We start from the raw sequence: 19,528 nt of genomic DNA on the forward strand, positions 1-19,528 counted from the left end.
AGAACTTAATTCCTACGAATTATTCTTGGGATTATATATATAAAGATGGCCAACCTTCTGCATAATCCAAGACATACCTTTAAAAAAGTTTAAGAAACGACTTGTATCATCCTGACATCGAGCTATTTTTTCGTAGCGCCTCGCCTAGAGTATCGTCACCCTTTTGTCATTATAGTTTCCACTATAATGTATATTGAATGACAGTTAGTAAATTAAACACAGGTTTCAAAAGTTTTAAGAAACATAATGTATATGGTATTCTAATGTTATCATTGTCATTTTAGCACAATTGTATTTATTTAATATATGCAAATGAATTTATAATACATCGATCAAGTTACGAGGTGTTGAGTAAACGCTCTTTTAGACTTTTTTAGGACATGTGTTTATAAAATAAAGGAAATAAAGTAGCACCTTATTAACCGGTAATTCGAATTACAACACAGTGAAGAAATAAACTAAATGTATACAAAATACAAGATAAAAAAAAAAGTTGGTGTGATGATTGAGGATTTATGTTCAATAAAGTCTCTTAAAATGGATTTCAAATCACCCAAGTAATACAACAGCCGGATAAGACGTACCATGGAAATCGTCCAACCACCCAGAATAAGTGCATGCAAGACACAAAATGCTGGAAACTCTTCAAATTGTTTGTGTGATCGTTTTCATGAACGTGTTCGAGTGTTTAGAACGAGGAATGAACGTGTTCTATTTATAATGGGGGCTTGAACTTCAAAGTCCGATTTTAATGGAATAATTCTCAAATTAATTCTGTATTGCTAGTGAGTTAATATTCTAAAACTTGAACGGATATATGTACTATTCGTCTTCCATGTCAGCTGCAAACCGATCCTACGCGCTACTATAGTTAAAAATACTAATGGTGGGTCTCATGCGGTCCGCGATGATGCAAGTGTGCGAGGTGCTATCAAAAAGCTCATCAGCCTCGTCCCGATCCTGTGCTTGTGCTCGAGCGCATTGGGTGCATCACACCATTCTGACGGCCACTAGGTATCCCTTGCTCTATAGAAATACAATCCTATAGAAACTCCCACTTTTTAAACCCACTCAAGTTTTATCTTTCTAGCTCAAGTTTTATCTTTCTAGCTACCGATGTGGAGACAAACTTAAGCTTCGACCACACAACTTAGAGCATCAACATGTCATTCATCTTAGCTTCATTTTTGACATGGTTTGGTTCATTGTAATCCTGTCACATAGTAGAACACAAACATGCTAAATAATAATTATATAGTAACAAATATAAATAATTAATTTTGTCCAAAATAACTGAAAAATACATTTTTATCAAAATTTTCAGCATCATTGTCATTACATGCATCAATGAATTCATGAGTTAAGGGGGCGACACCACCTTAGAGGGGTTCGAAAGCAGTGCCTAGGCGGTCCAACTATAGGGCCTACGATGTAAGGATTGAAGAAATTCGTGCAAAAGATTCAATCTCTATTATTTTATTGAAAGGTTCGATTCATTACATATATGGCAAAATAAAGATTAAAAAAAGGAAATCATAGCAACTTTCTTAAATCAAGGATTCTGAATATGGAAAATATATACGACTTAAATATAATTTTCAATACTCCCCCTCAAGTTGGTGCATGTAAGTTTCGAATGCCCAACTTGCCAAGAAGTAACCGCAGGGAAGGTGATCCGAGGGGTTTGGTTAATAAGTCGACAATTTGTTGTTTTGAACCATCATGCATGGGAGTAATTATCTTCTCTTCAACACGTTCGCGAACAAAATAGCAATCCATTTCAACATGTTTTGTTCGTTCATGAAAGACGGGATTGTTTGCTATGTGCCGAGCCGCTTGGTTGTCATAGAATATTGGCGTGGGGCTGTTGGGAGGTACTTCCAACTCCTTGAGCAACAAACGAACCCATAATATCTCACTTACACATGTAGCCATGACACGATATTCAGGAGGAACGTGATACCAATGATTGTTTCTTGGATTTCCAAAAAATTGGAACCCCGCCCAATAGAAGCAAATATCCGGTTTTGGACCTTCTACTAAACGGGCATCCAAGCCAATCTGAATCACTATAAGCAACAAGTTTCATGCCCCCTTCTTTGGATAAAAGAATTCCTTGCCCTATCGTAGTTTTCAAATACCGAAGAACTCGAATAGCGGCTTCCATATGTGTTTTTCTTGGGTCTCCAACGAATTGGCTTAGGATGTTCACTGAGTAGGTTATATCTGGGCGAGTGGCTTGTAAGTAAAGCAAACGACCTACAAGTCGCCGGTACTGATTTGCGTCAACCTTCTCTTCTTCTTCTCCTTTGTCAAGCTTCACATTTGGTTCCATAGGAAATGAACTAGGCCGACATCCAAGCAATCCACTCTCCTCAAGGATGTCTAAAGTATACTTTCGTTGACTAAGAACTAAGCCTTCAGATGTTCTTGCAACCTCAATTCCCAAGAAATATTTCAAAGTTCCAATGTCTTTTATACTAAATTCTTTGTCAAGATGAGACTTTGTGTGCTCTATTCGTTTCATGTTGTTTCCCACAATGATCACGTCATCAACATATATGAGATCTGCCACAAACACATTAGTATCTTTGTATAGGAACAGGGAATGATCGGCCTTTGACTGTTTGTATCTGAGTGCAATTAGAGACTTGGTGAATTTGTGATACCAATTTCGAGACGCTTGCTTCAAACCATAAATGGACTTTTTAAGCTTGCAAACTCGTGTTTCGTTCTTGTTTGCAAATCCTTGTGGGATTTTCATGTAGACCTCTTCCTCCAAATCTCCATGTAAAAACGCATTGTTAACGTCGAGCTGTTGGATTTCCCACCCATGTTTAATGGCTATAGCAAGAAGCGTCCTTACGGTTACCAATTTAGCGACCGGGGCAAAGGTTTCATGGTAATCCACACCCTCTCTTTGTGTGAAACCCTTTGCGACAAGCCTTGCTTTATATCTTTCGATGTCTCGGTTCGGTTTAAATTTAACTTTGTACACCCATTTTGAATCGATCGCCTTTTTTCCCTTTGGTAAGTTCTCGAGTGTCCATGTTTTATTTTGTTCGAGTGCTTGAATTTCTTTCTTCATTGCTTCCTTCCATACTTCACTTTGTGCCGCTTGGGAAAATGTTTTCAGCTCATCATGAGTTGTGATGGCGGACAAGAAAGCTTTATGAGTGTCAGAAAAGTTTTTATATGAAACATAATGAGACAAGGGATGTACCGTGGAGCATTAATCCGACTCAGGTGGCGTTTGGTCAATCGAACAAGGCAGTTGTACTTGATAATCTTTTAAGTATGTTGGGATCGTTCTCTGTCTTTTCTGCCTTCCTTTTACCGCTTCACTGTTTTCATTTTGAGTATCATTATCTTGGTGAGTTTCACTGGGAGTAGTGCCATCTTGGTGTGTTTCATTGGGTGTAGTGTCACATTGATGAGTTTCACTTATATGCATGTTTGATTATTTGCTTCAGAATGTTCATGTGTTTCATGCAATATGGGGTCCACCTCAACATGTGCATTATCCTCATTTAAAGAGATATGCACCCCCCCTGTAGTAATATCTTTAGTAGTATAGTTATGGAGCTGACAATCATGGCATTGAGTAATTGGGTTGGTATGCTCAAAAATTTCAGATTCATGACATAGGATTTTTGGTTCCACCTTGGAAAAAAAATGTGTTTTCGGCAAATCTTACATCCCTACTAACCACCATTTTTCTTTGTTCGAGGATAAATTTTATAACCCTTTTGACCATGAGGATAACCCAAAAATACACTCGATTTTCCTCTTGATTCGAATTTGTCTCCATTGGTTTCCGTATTTCTGTAGTAAGCCATGCAACCAAATATTCGCATGTGATCATATTCTGGAACACGACCTAATAAAATCTCATAAGGGGTTTTGTTATCTATGGTCTTGGAGGGCAATCGGTTTACTATGTACATGGCGGTTAGAACACACTCTCCCCAAAAAGTTGTGGGGATGCTAGCTTCAAACCGTAAAGCACGTGCAATCTCCAAGAGATGCCTATGCTTTCGCTCCACGACCCCATTTTGTAGAGAGGCATGGGGGCAAGTTGTTTCTAAAACAATGCCTTGCTCGACATAAAATTGGTGCATGCGGTTTGATATGAATTCACCTCCATTATCGCACCTAATTCTTTTAATGCCTTTCCCAAATTGCGTTTTGATCATGTTGTAAAATTCAACTAAATAAGTGCTTGCTTCATATTTGTGTTTGAGTAAATAAACCCACACCACCCTACTATAATCATCTACTATGGTTAGGAAATAATTGGCACCCGTAAGTGATGGTCTCCTATTTTTCCCCCATATATCACAATGAATCAAATCAAAGCATCCACGTGTTTTAATAGAACTAACCGGAAAAGGTAAACGAGTAAGTTTTGCTTTGTTACAAGAATCACAAACTTTGTCTTTGAAATTTAATGAAATACCTTTGAGAAAGCTAACACGAGACAATTTCACGTTTGAAGCATGCCCAAGTCGCTTGTGCCATGAATCAACCGTCACTATCATTGCCTTCCTTTCGTCTTTTATTCCCTCCATTCGGTAGAGACCTCCGCGACAGTTACCCGAACCAATCAAGCTCCCCGTCTTCAAGCTTTGTAACACAAAGAAATCGGGAAAAAATGTGACCGCGCAATGGAAATCTCTAGTTAACTTTTGGGCAGATAAGAGATTGCATGTAAAGTTTGGAACGAAAAGGACTCCTCCAATTTTTTGTCCCCCTTTAAATATAAAATCTCCCTTCCCTTTAACAGGGATAGCTTCCCCATTTGGGATAGTGACTAGCCCTCCGAGTGCATTAGTGGTTATGTTTTCAAGCAGATTTTCTTGGCATGTAATGTGCTAGGTGGCACCCGAGTCGACAACCCATTCATAATCGGTGTTTGTTGTACTTGCCATATTTGCCATAACAGGTACCTCCTTACTTGCCATGTTTGCTACAACATGCTCATTCTTGTTTCCTCCAAATAACCTTAAGAAACTTTTGTATTGCTCCTCTGTCAATCCCGGTATTGGGCACGGTCCAGTAGCTTGTTCAATTTCGACCATGGCTGCCCACGACTTGGGTTTTTCCTTATTTCCCTCTTTGTTGTGCAACTGCTTGGGGCAATTGGAAGCGTGTAGATAGAGTGGAAAGGTGTGGTCGATGGCCTCTCCATTATTCTTCAGTGTGTCATCTCCGGCCATTTAGAACAGCTGGTTAGGGGATCGGTTTTGCTCTGATACCATGAAGAAATTGGTGCAAAAGATTCAATCTCTATTATTTTATTGAAAGGTTCGATCCATTACATATATGGCAAAATAAAGATTAAAAAAAGTAAATCATAGCAACTTCCTTAAATCAAGGATTCTGAATATGGAAAATATATACGACTTAAATATAATTTCCAAGAAGGATTTTATGGCAACTTAATAAAATACTATTGGAAATTGCTTCAAATTATCAAGATTGATGAAACTCATTTGAAACTAATCAGCAGTGGTAACTAAAGTGTTAATTATCAGTATTAAATTACTAGTAACCAGCAACTACGCTACAACTGATCAAGATGAACGTGGTCATTAGTCACCAACTTGGTCATTAGTGGTAATTGGACATTAGCAGCGAGTATGCATTAACAACCTAGGAGTTCATCAATTGCCAGGATATTGCTGATAGAGTTCCTGCTAAGATTTCTTGTTAGACCCATTTTGTTTATCTAAGTCTTTTGTATTGAATGTATGTATCTCATGGGTTTTAGTAGTTTATTTTGTATGTATTGGCCCAAGAGAAATGGCCCAAAGGAAAAACTTGTAATCAAGCCCATTGGGCATTTTGGAAATAAAATCTATCTCTCTTGCATGCTCCTCTATAAATAGGGAGCATGCCATGAGAAGAACATCCTTTTTGCAAAAATTATCTAACACACATATACTTGCTTTCTCTCACTTTCTCTCGTCTCTCTCTCTCACTAAACCCGAACATAAACTCAAGATCCGAGACCTCTTTGGTTGCTTAGTATGATTTCCGCTAGCACTAAGTTAGGTTGATCCAAGAACGTTGTTAGATCCACCCGCCAAGGGACCTACAATTGGTATCAGAGCTTCGGCTCACTAGTTGAGGGTTTTTGGAACCTTGGGTTTTGATCTTGAGAAGAAGAAAAGAAGTGTTCTTGACAAGAAAATCTACAAAAACAAGAAAAATCATAAAAATACAAAAACAATCGGTTTCTAGTTGATGAACATGACTTAGACTGTGTTCTTGGTTGAAAATAACAAGTATACTAGCCCTAGATTCAAAAGTTTTTGGTTTAAAGGTGTTAAATTTGGTGTTACGGGATTGAAAATATGTTAAAATGACAAGTTAACTTTTTCGCTTCGCATGGCATAAAAGTTAGTGTACCAACCTTTGACCCAGTACTGACACGTTAGGTGGAACAGATCCAAGAATGATTTCTTCTAGAAAACTGAACTTTTTCGCATCAAAAGGTTTTTCGCTTCGCGTGAAAGTTTTTCGCATCGCTTGTGATTTCGCATCGCATAGCTTTTTTTCGCTTCGCTTGGAAACTTTTTCGCTTCGCATCACTGTTCACCAACTTTTTTGCTTTGCTTGAAACAAGTTTTTCGCTTCGCTTGAAAAACTTTTTCCGCGAAAAACTTTTTCGCGCGAAATTGTTGTCTGTTTCAAAATTCAAGACTATTAAGTGTTTGAGACTGCTGAGATCATGACGAGCACTGATTCTGAGCTATTAAAGGGGTATTTATTGTTGGAAAATCAAGTGGGAACACCTCAAAAACCTCCAAAGTACGTGACCCTAGATGATAACTTTGCCGACTTTAAATGGAGGTTCATGAACTATATCTCATTGAATGAAACTGATTTGATGAGATGTTTTGAACAAGATCCTCATGTTCCCGTGACTGTTACACAAGCTGGGGAACAACTAAAGGCTCCTGAAAATTATGATCAAAATGATAGGGACCTGTTAGCACAAGACAAGAAAGCATATCTCATTTTTACAGTTTGTCTTTCAAATGAGATCACTGAGACTTTACGTGAACACAGAAGTGCAAAGGGTTTGTGGGATGCACTTGTTGAGAAAGTTGAGGGCAATGCTGAGATCAGGGAAAACAAGAAAGCCCTGTTGAAAGAAGAGTTTAATATGTTCAATCATCGTCAGGGTGAAGCTGTGTTGGACTTGGTGAAGAGATTTGAGAAGCTAATGGTGAGAGTCAGAGCTGCAAGTGTCAACATCACCAACTCCGAGGTCAATAACAAGTTGATGAATTCATTGCCTTATAGTTGGAGTACAAATACAATCACAATCAAGAGAACCACCAATCTGAATGCTATGACAAAAAGTGATTTGATATCTACTATCAAGTCATTTGAGATGAACAAGCAAATGAGAATGAACAACCATTTGAGTTCTCTGAATCAAGCTGGGGTGAGTACTGCATCTTCAATGCCAACTGCCTTTATTAGCACAACTCAGCAAAATGTGTACCCTGTAAAAACTCCAAAGTACTCCTCAAGTGTTCCTCCACAGACTACTGCCTTTATCTCAATGGGAAGTCAATCTGGATCATCTGCGTCTAGCACATTTCAGAAGGCAGTCGATAGTGCAGTTGAGCAAGCTTTGAAGGCCCACGGAATTTCATCATTATCAAAGAATCATCCAAGTAAAAGCTCCAGCTACTGTGAAGCACTACCCTTGTTGAATGACTCAAACATCTTAATCATTCATGCTTTTCTGTCAAGCCATGAAGAGTTGATGCAAGGAAATCTATTGCCTCCACAATTAGAGATTGGGGATATGAGAGATATCAATCAAAAGGATCTAGAAAAGATGGATATCAAGTACCAAATGGCAATGGCTATGCAAAGAGCTACAAACTTCATGAAGATGTATGGAAAAGACAGCTTCAAGGATTCAGACAGGAAGAGGATTGGGTTTGACAAGTCAAAGTTGCGGTGTTACAATTGTGGTGAAATGGGTCACTTTTCGAGAGAATGCACAAATCCGTCAAAACCGGCAAATGATATTCGTGTGACCGAGGTGACTGAGGAGGAGAGCAGTAAAGCTGCCGGAAAGAAGCATGAGGTGCATAAGCCAAGCAGCTCAGCTCCAAGAATTGGAAATCATTCACACAAGGGCAATTCAAGCTCAAACACAAGGGCCCTTGTCTCCCAAACGGAGGTCCAGACTGGTATGGATTGGGATGATCAATTTCAAGAGCTGCAGAATCCTCTCAACATGGCAGGTATGGCTTTCAGTTCAAACAATGAAGCATCCTCATCCACAGCTGCAAGTTCCGATGCGTCACCCATAGATGAGGTAAATCATAATCTTTGCACTCAAGCTTGCATAAATAAGGTGACATAATATAGATATCTTTAGGACGAAGTTTTGAAAGAAAACGCAAAACTTCGTCAACTAAATGATGAATATGTTAAAGCCGACAAGATTTATGTTGAAAAGATAAAAACTCACCATGATGATGTAGCAAATCTTAAACATAAAAATTTTATAAAGGAGCAAGATGTCATCTATTATAAAAATATAATTAATGAGTTAAAAGATGAAATTTAGAAATTAAAACTTGATGCTTCTGATAAAAGAGAAAAAGAATAACAAGTTGAAAGTTTTGAAGCGTCATCTGAGCAATTGGATGATCTTATTGGAGCACAGAGAAGTACTAAAGTTAAAGCGGGGCTAGGATATGATTATTCAGCGGTACCTCCACCGATGAATGATAATTACACTAGCTTGCCCCACTTTCGCTATAATACTTCTCCTGATAAAGAAGTGGCATATGGAATTGGTAAACTACCAAAATCAGTGAAATTTGTTTCTGCTGCCTCTCCATCAACTGCTCCAATTCCATCATCTGATAAGTCCAACGTCAATGTGTCTTGTGTAGCAGGTGATGTAAATGGTGAACGTGGGAAGTTTAACTAGGGTTGTAAGCCAGAAGGAGAGTTAGAACCCCGTTTTGAGTCTTGTGTGGGTCTAACAAAAACAATTAACAATCCTATCTGTAATAAAGTGTGTGAGTCAATGTTAGGAAGTTTAATGTCATGATCAAAAGCTGTATTTTGTGAAACATCAAGTGATGACAGTTGTACAAATGATTGTAATGAAAGTGAGTGTTCTTCATCTGATTCAGAATGTGAAACTATTTTTGATGAAACAATCGAAGCTAAGGTTGATGAACAGAACAGTCCTAGCAGCTCATCAACTGATCATCATGTTGAGAACGTGACTAAAGAAAAATCTAGTTTTGAAAATAAAAAACAAAGCACTTCTTGTAAATATGTGCTATCAAAGACAACTTCATTTTCTCAAAATACTAATTATCACAGCAGTTCACAATTTTATGATCAGTTTGATAATGGCTACTACTATTCTCAACAGAAACCGAGGCATTCAAACTATTTTGCTTCAAAATTTTCAAACGTTCATCATTATCAGACAGATACAGGTTACAGACATGTTAACCATACCGCATCATCTTATCCCACATATCTCAGCGATCAGGATATCTATAACTGCAACCAAAGAAAATGCTGCTCAAACTAAGAACTGGCATAAGCAACAACGAGATTTCAACAGTAAGTTTGGTCAGACATTTCCTAAGTTTCCTGCTCAAACTAAGAAAATGCCTCACCAAACTCACACTTCAGCCAGTGAGACGGATTTAAGACCCAAAGGAACTGAGAAACCCAAGAAACCTTTCTGGCTAACCCAAAGGGAACAGAAGCGGTTAGCGAAGGGGTCTGAAGCTGAAAAGCCCAAGAACCCTTCAAAGGTTTTCACTAAGGCAAATCAACAAGATTTTGTGGTTAAGCCTAAACCAAAACGAAGGCAATCCAGAAAAACGTTTCAAAACCGAGGAAATCATAATTCAAGTTCCTCGAGGGATTGCTCTTCAGATTTTGACTCACCAAAAAATTACATCTTCAGAAATAATAAAATTAAACTTGGTGATTTTGTGTTTAATTTTCGCGAGACAAGTGCGTCTCGGGAAACCCTCCACTAACTAGTTGTTCGTGTGTGTAGGGTCAGCCTGGAAGGCCTGTCAATAGTATTTGGTACTTAGACAGTGGCTGTACCTGACACATGACAGGAGACGAGTCGCTGTTGTTTAACATTAAACCATTCGACGGTGGACATGTTTCCTTTGCTGGTGACATTGGAGGAGAAATAACGAAACAAGGGAAGGTCTCAAATGGTACTTTGACTTTTGATGAGGTCAATCTAGTGGAACAGCTCAACCACAACCTGCTCAGCGTATCTCAAATTTGTGATAAGAAATTCTCAAACCTGTTTACTGAAAATGAATGTCTTATATTGAAACCAGGTTTTAAAGTCCCTGAAGAGTAGATCGAGTAGATCATGTTGTGTACTCCGAGGCACAATGATGCCTACATTCTGGACATGAGAAGCAATTATTCCATGCGTTCTGCTTCCTGTTTGATGTCCAAGGCCTCGGAGAACGATTCATCTTTATGGCATCGACGTTTGGGTCACGCCAACTTTAAGAACTTGAATAAGTTGGTTAAAGGTGACCATGTGAGGGGTTTACCTGTAAAATCTTTTCACTGTGCTGAAAAATGTTTATCTTGCTCTAAATGCAAACAGCACAAACTCCCTCACAGACCCAAAACTTTCAATTCCATAAATTCCACTCTTCAGCTGTTGCACATGGATCTCTTCGGTTCAATTCAACCAATGGCAACAGGTCGAAAAGCCTATTGTCTGGTTATTACTGATGATTTCTTGCATTTCAGTTGGACATTTCTGTTAGGGCACAAAGATGAGACATCGTAGTTTCTGCTCGCTGGTTGAAAATCAAACTGACAAGAAGGTGAAGTGTATCAAGAGTGACAACGGAACAGAATTCTGCAACAAAGTGGTGAATGAATTCTGCCACAACAAGGGAATCCTCCGTCAATTCAGCGCACCTTACACACCCGAACAAAACGGGGTGGTTGAACGACGAAACCGTGCGTAGGTTGAAGCCGCTCGAACAATGCTGTCATATTCAAAACTACCATTGATTTTCTGAGGTGAAGCCATCAACGCAGCTTGCTTTACCCAGAATCGTCTGCTTCTGAACAAAAGATTGAACAAGACTCCATAAGAAGTCTTCTATGGAATGAAGCCAAGGGTAAATTTTTTCAGAACGTTTGGATGTCCCTGTACCATACTCCAAACTAATGCTGGAACAACCTCCAAATTTGCTGAAAAGGCGGATGAGTGCTATTTTGTTGGTTATGCTGTTGACAAATGTGCTTATCGGGTATACAACAAGAAAACCAGAGTGATCTTGGAGTCTTTCAACATTGATTGGCAAGAATTGAACCCTACCGATGCACACAATGGTCCTGATTGGATGTTTGATTAAGAAGGTTTGTTCAAGCAGTTTCGTGGGATGTATATGACTCCCACTATACCAACGGTTTCCCCTGTTGTTTCCGCACCGGTTCAACCTGCTGATGATCAATTTATCCTGATGCATGCTGTATTGAGAGATATTGGAGATGTTGATATAGCTGCTGCTGCACCTATACTTAATGTACAACCTGGGGCAAATCAACCAGCCCTGGTTAATGATGTGCAGCCCTCTGCAGACACCACTGAGATGCACGTTGTTAAAGACATTTAAAAGGAAGTGACCAGTCGGAAGCAATCATGATCGGGGCGTTAACGAGTTTGTCTTTTAAAAGATCAAACGCCTCGATACACTGCTCAGAAAACACAAATGGGGCATCCTTCTCCAGAAGTTTGGTCATGGGTCTCGCGATCTTAGAAAAATCCTTAATGAACCGGCGATAGAACCCAGCGTGACCCAGAAAACTACGGATGGATCTCACAGAAGTGGGTGGGGGAAGATTAGAAATGGTCTCGATCTTTGCACGGTCGACCTCTATCCCCGCACTCGAAATACGATGCCCTCGCGTACCATGAAGTGACACGTCTCCCAGTTAAGGACTAGGTTGATGTCAACGCATCGGGCCGACATCCTCTCAAGGTTGGAGAGACACTGATCGAAAGAAATCCCAAACACAAAAAAATCGTCCATGAACACCTCCATGGAATCCTCAATCATGTCATGAAATATAGCCACCATGCACCTCTGAAATATGGCTGGAGCGTTACACAGATACGTCTATAGGCAAACGTGTCGTATGGGCAGGTAAACGTGGTTTTCTTCTGGTCATCGGGAGCAATCGGAATCTGAAAGTACCCGGAGAAACCATCCAAGAAGCAGTAGTACTGCTGACCTGCCAAACGCTCCAACATCTGATCGATGAAAGGTAAAGGAAAGTGGTCTTTCCTCGTGGCATCATTCAGTCTGCAGTAGTCAATGCAGACTCTCCAACCAGTCACATTCCTAGTGGGAATGAGCTCGTTCCTCTCATTGGTGACGACAGTCATGCCACCCTTTTTTGGAATCACTTGGACTGGACTAACCCACGAACTATCAGAAATGGGGAAAATGATCCCTGCATTAAGGAGTTTGATGATCTCCTTCTTCACGACCTCTTGCATCTTCGGATTAAGCCACCGCTGCGGCTGAACGACAGTCCTATAATTATCCTCCATGAGGATTTTATGAGTGCAGAACGAAGGGTTGATACCCTTAATATCGATAATCTTCCATGCAATGGCATCCTTGTGCTCTCGAAGCACCCTCAAAATCTCTCTCTCTCTCGACCTCCGTCAAAGCAGATGCAACAATAACCGGCAACTTCCTCTCCTCGTCCAAAAACGCGTACTCCAGATGGGCAGGTAAATCCTTAAGCTCTAAGGAAGAAGGGGGGCTCTCAACAGAAGGTCGGTCCATCGGATCGTCTCGTACGATCCCAGCTAACACTTCAGACTCAGGGGTATGCAACTCGGTGTCATCTTCCTTTGACTGATCGGTCATGGCAACCATCTTAATCTCTGGAATGTCCCTATCAAGAATCTGAGTGTCGGAGGCAGATCCTCCACAGATCTCGCTGAAAAACTCCCCAACATGCTCCATGATGGTATCGATAAAGTACAAGGAGTCATCAGCAGACTTGGGGTGTTTAAGTGACTGTCGAACGTCAAATGTGACATTCTCATCCCCAACTCTCAATATCAACTTACCCTCGCAGACGTCGATCAACGCCTGTGCAGTGGCAAGGAATGGTCGGCCAAGAATAAGCGGTACACTATCATCGTCGTTCATGTCCAGAATGACAAAGTCCACCGAGAAGATGAACTTGTCGACACGAACAAGCATGTTCTCGACCACCCCTCGAGGGTATTTAACAGAACGATCAGCAAGCTGGATACTCATCTTGGTAGGCCTCGGTTCGCCTAAACCCAGCTTGCGATACACGGAATACGGCATGAGATTAATGCTGGTACCAAGATCAGCCAGCGCATGAATAACCGTATCATCACTCAAGATGCAGGGAATCGTGAAACTCCCTGGATCGGCACGTCCTCTGTAGGATAGCAGAACAACTAGCACTCAATGGGATGGAAGCGACCTCAGCAAGCTTCTCTTTATTCAAAAGAATATCCTTGAGGAACTTCGCTTGTTTAGGCATCTAAGTCAGTGCCTCAAGGAATGGAATGTTAAGGTGAAGCTGCTTCAAAAGATCAAGAAATTTAGAATTCTTCTCCTCATCTCTGTCTCTGCGGAGTCTCCTGGGGTATGGTACTATGGGTTTGTAGACTCTCGGTGGCTCACTCGGTAGCTGCTGTCTCTCGGCCTATGCTGAACTCCCTGGGCTGCTCCTCTGATGCACCTGGGCTGGCGGAGACCCCATCACAATCTCCTCATCCACCTGCTCCTCTCTATCATCAACTGCAGGCTTCTCGACAAATCTCACTCTCGACCTCTCCTGAATCACGGGCTCATCTCGTGCCCCTGCACCGCTCCTCGTCGTCACAGCATTCGCGAATCCCTTCGGGTTGTGCTCGGTGTTACTCGGTAGCGTACCCTGCGGCCTTTCGTTCAACCGACTAGCTATCTCTCCCATATGCCGCTCGAGACTCTGAATCGACGCTCCCTGATTACTCATGAACTGCTCGTGCTCGCGAAACTTCTCATGGGTCTCCTTATGTCGGGAATCCTCTCGCGTCATAAGCTGTGACAACATCTGCGTCTGCTGCGGCATCATGTCCTCCAAAGTGGGCTTCTTCTCACCACTGCTCGCTCCCTCACCGGCATCCTGGAAAAGGCTCTGACACTGCTAATAACCGGACTTATTGCCGCTCCTCCAATTGAAGTTCTGATTGCAACTTTGGAGTCGAAGAATCAGCTGGTGTTGCGCGCATTGGTTGAAGACGAAGAAAACGGGTTTTATCTTTTGTTTCTTTCGTTCACATTTATTTTACGCCATGAATTCTTGTTTGTTTGTTTCGTTTAATTTTAAGATGCTAGGCTAAACGTTATAGACTGCCTAGGCTTATGATAAACTTATCTTGACGTTTTGATTTGATTTGGGATTATTTACGTTATGGTTTTTATGATTTAGTAAAAGATTTGCTTATAATTAAATGATGCGTATGATTGCTTAGGAGTGTTTGATGAGTTTTATTCCATAGTTTTCCTTGATTATTGTTTGTCATCTGATAGGATTGCTATTAGGTCAATTACTTTGTGTTCTTGATTATTTTATGATTTGATTTCGCGATAAGATCATAGGAATAATATTTTTAAATAAATCTAAGTGAGCTGCTAACCTAAAATCTGTAAAGTGCTAGGTTATTGATAAGTCTTTACTATTTAATCTTGCTAGATTTAGTTCTTCGTAAGGAGTCCGTCTAAGTTTGATTATCTATTATTGTTTATCAAATCAATTAATCATATTAAATTGCCTTTGATTTCCGCGCTGTAAGGTAGGATTTCGTATAAAGGAACTAAATTGTAAACAATTGGGTGACCGTAAGCGAACTTGATTTTTAAATACTGGTGTGCGTTAAAACTTGTTAGAAAGCCATAGGTTTTCTCTTGAGAAGGGTTAGGGATCTTATTTGTTTTTTCTTTTAAGTGTCTATTTTACTATCCCATTCCATAACTAAATATTTTCCCGAGTCAATTCATTACCAAAATTTAGGGAAGTCTAGCCTAGCTAGTTTTCTCATCATCATCATATTTTCACAACAAACTTTGCTTTCGTTTAAATTACTTGTTTTCTTAATTAGTTTTTAATTATAGTATAAATTAGTATTTTAAATAAAAACCCCTTAAACAAATATAAATAATAAGTCGTGTTTTGTAGTCGAGTCTAATTAGCTAGTAAACGTAATTTAAAGAGTCTCGTGGGTTCGATATCCGAACTTACTTAGCTGTACTAGAGTCGACCGGTTCACTTGCCGGTTAGTAGTTTAGTTAAGTTTAAGAGTCTAGAATTTATTACTTGGTGTCTAGATTAGCGTGTTTTTATATAACTACTTTTAGCACATCAAGTTTTTGGCGCCGTTGCCGGGGACTTTTGGCAATTGCGTTATTAGCGTTGATTGGACCTTTTTGCTACATACGTGCTGTTTGTTTCGTTTTGTTTGAGTCGTAGGAGTCTAAATTAAGTCTAGTTTGTTTTTTTTTCTTTTTATTGTTTGTTTATTTATTGTCAGTTTTAGAGTCATTGTATTAGAAACTACTTACTCGGTCTTGTGTGTTTTTGTAGGTATATGCCACATCTGCGTTCGCAAGGACCACCATTGGACTGCTTTGAATCCACTCAGTTGAAGTCCAAGGCGAGTTCAAGTTCATCATAGTTTAAAAAGCAACCAATTACCATCGATACTTCACCAAAATTATCACCCGCAAATTCACCACCACCAAGTCCTAGACCCGTTCCGATGGCCGAGAATAACCGCACCATGTACCAGCAAGCTTTTGAAGGCTTCCATGGAGATCACTCACCCATTGTCACCCCCGACATTAACAACCCTAACTCGTGGCAGATCCCATCCTATGTCATGAAGAACATCACCAATCACCACCAGTTCCATGGCCGTGAAGATGAAGATGCACCGGCACACATCAACCGTCTGACCCGTGTGTTTAAAACATTCAACCTGCAAGGTGCTACCCGGGATGCGATCTTCCTTCACCTGTTCCCGTTTACACTTTCAGATCGTGCCGCCACTTGGCTCGATTTGCAACCTGCTAGAACATTCACCACATGGGAGGCGCTTCGCGATGCATTTCTCAAGAAGTATTTTCCACCTGCTAAGGCCTCTCGCCTCTGTGATCAGATCCACTCCTTCCACATGGAACCGGATGAGGCGTATTACCAAGCTTGGGAGCGTTTTCAGAATCTGCTTTCTCGTTGTTCACAACATGGGCTCACACCTTGGGCTCTCGTTGAGAAGTTTTACAATGGGCTTGCTTATGAATCTCAAGCGAGGTTTGACACAGCTGCTGGGGGCAATCTGATGGACAGGAAGAACGTGACCGAATGTAACGAGATGTTTGAAAGTTTTGCGCAATCTAAGTACGCGAAGAAGCCACGAGGCGGGAAGTCCAAACCCGTCACCAGTACACCCTAATCTGCTCGAGGAGTGCACCAGGTTAATCTGGATACTGGTATGGCTGCTGCTTTGGAGAAGCTCACCCGAGAGATAAAAGAGTTAAAGACTAAGGTGGATAAATGTGAGATGTGTAGAGGTGGTCATGGTACGCTGGATTGTCCGTTGATGAATAATCAAGATGTAGATTTTGTGGCGGGTCAGAACAGGTTCCCTAATGCTTACAACAACAATAATCAGAACTAGAACAGTTACAAGAGTCAGTACCAGAATCAAGGACAAAGTAACTCGAATTTGCGTCCAGCTGGTGGGCCACCTGGTTTCCAAGCTCCTTCCAACCGAAACCAAGGACAATATAACAATGAAGGTTCTAATGGTCAAAGTTCGAATAATGTGCCGGATCTGACTAAGAAGTTGGACGAGATAATGCAGCATATGGTTAATAGAGATCAAGCCACTCAAAAGACCTTTGCCGATCATGACCTGCGTTTGAAGAATCAACAATCAGCTATGCTCGACATGCAGTGAAGCATTGGCGATCTTGCTCGCCAATTAAATGAAAGACCTCCGGGACAGTTTTCAGGATCTACTCAGCAGAATCCGGCCGCTCAAATAAAGGCGATTACTACTCGTAGCGGTAGGGTTTTGGGTCCCAAGGTGCGAAGGAATGAAGTTGAAGTGGAAGATGAAGAGGTGATGGATGAAGAAATTAAGATGGAAGTACCGGGGAAAGTGCAGAACACCGCACCAGTTGCACCGCCAGTAGAGAAGAAGTCGGTTGAAGTCCGGCCATCACCTTTGATTGACTATGCTCGTATCCCATATCTCGCTCGCGCGAAACACCAGAAATATACGCGGGAGTATGGGCACTTTCTTGATATGTTCCGACAGTTGAAGATCAATCTCCCATTCATTGAAGCCCTCCAACACATGCCGAAGTATGCGAAGTTCTTAAAGGACCTGTTGAAGAGGAAAGATAGGTTGGGGGAGGTATCATCGATTCCACTCATGGGAGATTGTTCGGCAGTAGTGTTAAACCGCGTACCCGAGAAGTTGTCAAATCCGGGTGTGTACAATTCCAGTTTTGTTCGGTAGTGATGCGATGAGCCATGCATTGGTGGATTTGGGCGCAAGTATTAATTTGATGTCGTATTCTTTATACGAGAAGTTGGAGTTAGGCGATCTTACACCGACTCGCATGTCTTTATCATTGGCCGATCGTTCGGTTAAATATCCACGAGGTATTATCGAGAATTTGTTAGTAAAGGTGGATAAGTTTGTGTTCTCGGTTGATTTTGTGGTGCTCGATATGGAGGCCGACGAGAAGGTTCCCATTATTCTTGGTCGTCCGTTTTTACGAACCGCGAAGGCACTTATCGATGTGTTTGATGGGAAGATCACGCTTCGGGTTGGTGATGAGAATGTTACTTATGATGTCGCGAGGTCGATGAAGCATCCGAGTGATCAAGATGATTTCAGTGGTCCGTGCCACTCGGCTTATTTTATTAACTCATTTATTGCAGGTATTGATAGCTGTTTCGATTACATTTGTGGTGCGGATCTCATGGGAAGTAATGGCTTGGTCGATTGTGATGATTTGGGTAAGGATGAGTTGTGTGAGAACGACTCGGTTTGGGATGAGTTAGCTGAGATTTCGGGTTTGCCCGAGATGATCGAGGTGAATGAGATTAGTTGCGAGAGTGAGGCAGGTCCCGAAAAGAAACCCTCTCCGTTGGAGTTAAAAGTACTCCCGTCACACTTGGAGTATGCGTATCTTGATGAGGGCTCAAACTTGCCCGTTATTGTGTCATCCAAGCTGACAGAAGATCAAAAGACAAAATTGATAGACGTGTTGAAGCTACATAAGGAGGCGATTGCATGGCGACTTTCCGATATTCAAGGCATTAGCCCCGCTTATTGCACACACCGGATTCTAATGGAGGATGAGTACAAACCGGTGGTGCAACCACAAAGACGCCTCAATCCGAATATGCAAGAAGTTGTGAAGAAGGAGGTGTTAAAGTTGATGGACGCCGGGATGATCTACCCGATTTCCGATTCTCCATGGGTGAGCCCGACCCAAGTTGTTCCAAAGAAGGGAGGTATGACCGTTGTGATGAATGAGAAGAATGAGCTTATCCCTTCGCGTAAGGTTACCGGTTGGAGAGTATGTATTGACTATCGGCGGTTGAATGATGCCACCCGGAAGGACCACTTCCCGTTGCCGTTTATTGATCAGATGTTGGAGCGTTTGGCAGGTCCGCAGTTTTATTGTTTCCTTGACGGTTTTTCGGGTTATTTTCAAATTCCCATTGCACCAGAAGACCAAGAGAAGACGACTTTTACATGTCCGTATGGCACGTTTGCGTACCGACGCATGCCGTTTGGACTATGTAACGCTCCGGCTACTTTTCAGCGTTGTATGGTGGCCATCTTTCAGGATATGATAGAGACGTCCATGGAGGTGTTTATGGACGATTTTTCGGCTTATGGTAATTCTTTCGATCAGTGTTTGGCTAATCTTGAGAAGATGTTGAAGAGGTGTATTGAGACGAAATTAATGCTAAATTGGGAAAAATGCCATTTTATGGTGACTGAAGGGATTGTGTTGGGACATAAGATCTCGAGAGAAGGTATTAAGGTGGATCATGCGAAGATTGATACTATAAGTAGACTTCCTCCACCGACGAATATGAAGGCGATTAGGAGTTTCTTGGGCCATGCGGGGTTCTATCGGCGATTTATCAAAGATTTCCCCAAAATTACTCGCCCGATGACCCGACTTCTCGAGAAAGATGTGCCGTTTGTGTTTGATGATGAGTGTGTGAAGGCGTTCACGTATTTGAAAGAGAAGCTCGTAAGTGCTCCTATTCTTTGTTCTCCCGATTGGAGTTTGCCGTTTGAGCTCATATGCGATGCTAGTGATTATGCGGTTGGAGCGGTTTTGGGGCAAAGGCGAGATAATGTGACAATCGTCAATTTCAGGTTAAC

This window comes from Bidens hawaiensis, unplaced genomic scaffold (assembly GCF_021521415.1).
Source record: "Bidens hawaiensis isolate Kalapana, Puna unplaced genomic scaffold, B.hawaiensis_p1.1 tig00014466_1, whole genome shotgun sequence".
In the NCBI taxonomy this organism is placed as follows: Eukaryota; Viridiplantae; Streptophyta; class Magnoliopsida; order Asterales; family Asteraceae; genus Bidens; species Bidens hawaiensis.